The sequence below is a fragment of the Contarinia nasturtii genome, unplaced genomic scaffold, assembly GCF_009176525.2.
Source record: "Contarinia nasturtii isolate CC-2019 unplaced genomic scaffold, AAFC_CNas_1.1 Cnas_scaffold_920, whole genome shotgun sequence".
Lineage (NCBI taxonomy): Eukaryota > Metazoa > Arthropoda > Insecta > Diptera > Cecidomyiidae > Contarinia > Contarinia nasturtii.
Genome location: NW_022198267.1, coordinates 56,233 through 60,918, shown reverse-complemented (window position 1 = coordinate 60,918; position 4,686 = coordinate 56,233).

Here is a 4,686-nt window from a genome sequence, read left to right as displayed (position 1 = left end):
TTTTTGATTGATTAAAAATCAGATATATTAAAGTAATTAATGATTGAATTTTGTATCTTGAATTTCAGTTGGCTCGAGATATTTTATAGGAATTGGGACTTCTTCACCACTTCAGTTGATAATAAACTCTGGCATACACATCAAATAATTTTTGTTTAACCAATGAATCTCATATTTATTAATATCATATTAATCGAACATTTTTTGTTAAGAAACTAATATTAAGGCACTTTTCAAAAGTACAAAAAATTATGAGTTGAAATGGAAATGGAAAAATAAATTATTTGAAAAATGAAAAGTTTTGGTTTTGAATTGTTTTGATTAATAAAAAAAATTATTAACGAAAATCTCGAGTATCCCATTCATCATCACTGTTCCATGTTCCTGGTGGTGGTGGTGGATTACGTGATGACCCCTGAACATTTAGATAGTTTCGATATCTGTCATCGGTGTTTGGACGAAACGGTGCCACTGAAGCAACGGGACGAGATGGTTGGATCGCTTGAGCTGTTGTTTGTATTGCAACAACACTCGAGACTGTGGATACGGTGTTTGTTGTGTTAACTTCCTCAACCGTAGCTGTTTGAGCTGTTGTTTCTGTTGCAACAATACTCGAGACTGTTGATACGGTGCTTGTTGCGGTGACATCTTCAATCATAGCTGTTTGAGCTACATTAATTACTCGAGTTGGGATATTGAGCATTCGAATAGCGTTTGCATTCGGTCGCATTGTGTTTGCCTGATTGGCCGAAACGAATGTTTGATACAAACCCATTCGCTTTGTTACGATGACATCACGGTATGAAATACCAGCCGAATCGGTCATTAATGAAGTGATTTGCACTGGTTTTTGCATTCCTTCAAATCTGATGCCCAACATATAAACAGTATCATCACGAAAAATGTCGGGAATTACGCCTCGAGCAAGAGACATACGATAATCGGAAACTTGTAAAATGCCCGCCATTCTTTCGTACAGCAAATAACAATACTCGGAAACGTTTCTCGAGTGGCAGCGAAGTAAAAATTTGGATTCGATGGACTCGATCACTATTGGCAATAATTTGGTGAATTGCCAAACGATGAGTACAGAAACAGATGTTTGCCGAGAAGCAATAGTCGCTTCAAGATGTTCATTGACAATGAACAACTTAGTCTCTACTGGTATTTCCAATCGAACGTATTCCGAAACGGCATAGGTCAATGATGGTAATTGACTCATGATGGCTTTTAGAAGAAGAAAAAAATATACAATATTATCGAGGAAAAATTGAGTGAAATTCAATTGGACATTTTAAATAGTTCACCACAAATATTTTATTCCACTTACATTTATTTTGTTTATCTCAAGAACTTTAAATAAATTGTTTTACTTCATACAATGCCGGCTTTTCACAAATGAAAACAATGCGATATCAACTGTCACTTTCAGTTTCGTGACACTTGTTCTGTCTCGAGGTATGAACGCACTCACATAAAATAAAGAGGCTTACGTACGCAAGCTGACTTTTCCGCATGGAACCGAAATTTTGGGAATAAACAGAAATGATGGTCTATGTATGGTTGCAGTAACTTAAATTACCGTGAAAACTTGTGAATATTATTTTCTTATCAAAATAAATAATCATACTAAGTCTAAAGAAATTTCAATCCAAAAAATAGCCTGTTCAAAGTTTCACATCATTACAGTACCACAAAGGCAAGTCTTTCATACAAAAATGAATTTTTTTTTCGATTTTTGTATGAAAAGTCTGTGAAAAATTGATTGCATCTTAAAACTAACATCAGATTCGGGTTTCTCGTGCCAAAAAACCCCCACTACACAGTCTTTCAGCGGTCAAATTGAAAGAATATCATTTTAAGGCATTTTTCTCATAAGTGCCTCTTCACAGTCTAAGTTTTACATCGATCAATCAATGTCGTTGAAAATTTGACCAGATCTATTCCTCGTAACGCCCAATCATCCCGTAAAGTCAGATTTTGAATTTCATGTCTGAGCACGAAACCATCGTGTCACCAAAATGGTTGAAAAATGATCAAAAAAGTAAAATGTATGGATTGTGTCCATTCGGACCCAAAAAAATTACACCGGTCAACAGATATTGCTCAAAAACCAATCAGCACGTCTCCTAGTAGTCCCAAATCATCCTGCAAAGTCAGAATTTGAATTGAGTTTTTGGAAAAAGATTTATCGAGTTAACAAATTTTGGCAACACGCCACAGGACACAGGACACAGGACACAGGACACAGGACACATCACACACAGCGACGCACATTAATATGCCCCAAAATCATCTCCAATCGTGTTTTCTACATTAAATATGCATAGAAAACATGTTTTGGGATGACTTTAATTTTTTGGCCTAATACAATACCTTCCCTACACTAGGTGTGCGGAAAAGTAAAATATGCAAACTGTGACGTCATGTAATCTGGCGTTGTAATCTCGTTTTTCTTATTAAAATTACAATTATAAAACGTATTTTGTAAAGTGTGAATTACTCGAGCGCGTTATATAGTCGCAACGTGTAATTTTAATTGTAGATTCTTAATTTGCCGGGCTCTGATGCGAATGTCATTTTATACGGAATATATGAACATTTTCATATTCATACATGAAATATACGAAGTAAAGTATATTCATCCGCATCAACATCTGCGAAATGTGTACATTTCATTCGCAACCATTGGTGAATGCCGCATACGTCTTGCTAGATGCGACAAACTGTCGTGTGACATTTGTACTTACACATTGCTGTGTTCAGTTTGTCATGGCAGTTTCAAACACAATGTCATTGTTCTCAATTAAATTTGAAAAACAGTTAAAGAAAAAATACAAGATTGTTTGTTGAATATTATTTTAGAAGCCGTACTCGATTCGAAAAGTGAGATTTCAGAAATAAATTCAGATAATTTGGGGAAAAAAATCTCGTGAAGTGTGGAATGGTTTTAGGTGTAACGAGAAGAAGAACGTCTTAATTGTCGTTTCTTTGATCATTATTTGGCTAATGTCATTTTTCAACAAGATGGCGTAGTCCGATTTGAACGGATTATGTCTGGACGAAAGATATGGTTATCCTCTACCGTTTGGGAGAAAAATCTTGTGAGGCGTAGAATATTTTTAGGTGTAACGAGAAGAAGAACGTCTTAATTGTCGTTCCTTTGACCATTATTTGGCTAATGTGATTTTTCAACAAGATGGCGTAGTCTGATTTGAACGGATTATGTCTGGATGAAAGATATGGTTATCCTTTATCGTTTGGGAGAAAAATCTTGTGAGGCGTAGAATATTTTTAGGTGTAACGAGAAGAAGAACGTCTTAATTGTCGTTCCTTTGACCATTATTTGGCTAATGTCATTTTTCAACAAGATGACGTAGTCCGATTTGAACGAATTATGTCTGGATGAAGGATATGGTGGTTATCTTCTACCATTTGAAAAAAAAAAAAAATGGGGTGTAACGAGAAGAAGAACGTCTTGGGGAGTATCAACATATATGATGATACATGTAAACGATACACCAAAAGTGGTATAATGCATTTTCGATGTCTGCGAAGATTCTAACCATTTTCGATTCTCGAAAAAAAAAAATGTCGAGATCAATACTCCCTAGGGGGAAATCGAAAATAATCTGGCATGCCCGTTGAAGTTGATTCAAAATTTTCTACATGCGGACTACCAATGATTCATTCAATTATTGTTAATCTGGGGAATCTCATTTTGTTGATCATTTTCTTTTGTTGGTCAACCTATTTGAACCGATTACCTCATTTCGGTAATAACCTCATTTAAATAAATTCTGAATCTGGGAGGAGAATTATCATTTTCAAAATCTAACAATGGCCGCTTTTATTTATTTTAATTGTGTTATAATTACCCCTATTTTTGTAATAGTTATTGTCTCAAATATGGGGGAATGTATGAAATCGCACATATGCGCACGTCGGGTATAGCACATTTTCGACATGGCATTTAGAGGGTGAGTTGGATGATACATTAGGGAGTTCGTTTACGGATGCGTTCAGTCGTATGAATGAACTTCCGTTTGGCTATGACAAACACACATATACGCTCGCACGTTTATGATTTGTATATGAGTTTATAACACTTTTATTTCGCACGCATGCGAAGATGATTTTGCGTCTCGAATCATGGCAGTGATAAAAATTGACAAGGGCGCTCGTATCGGTTGCCAGCCATACTAGCGTCCCTATTGGCAAAACACACGCAACCAACTTCACAGTTTTGACAGTTGCCAATATATTCAATAGTCAATAGTGATGCGTATACAACTTGTATGAACCAAAATTCTGTGTTGAAAAAAAAAGAAATTAAGTGAATCATTGCATTGTTTTAATGAATTCATCGTCAATTATCCCGAAATATTTATCACAGCGGACGGCAGTTCGCGCGAGGGACGAATTAGTGTGTTGAAAAGTCGAACTCGCTATATATACACGTAATGTCCAAATAATTACCAAATTCTAACCTGGAAGGCCTTTAGCCGCGATTGGTGTATGGTTGGAAAGCCCTTGGGCCGTAGATCAAGAAAAAATCAAGTTCGAAAATTGGTCCACCCGTCTTCGAAATATGGTCCTTTCAAGAAAAGGGTCAAAATTCAGTTTTATGGCCATAGATGGCACTAAATGAGGTCGTTGACCCCTGAAACATCGATATTACAATTC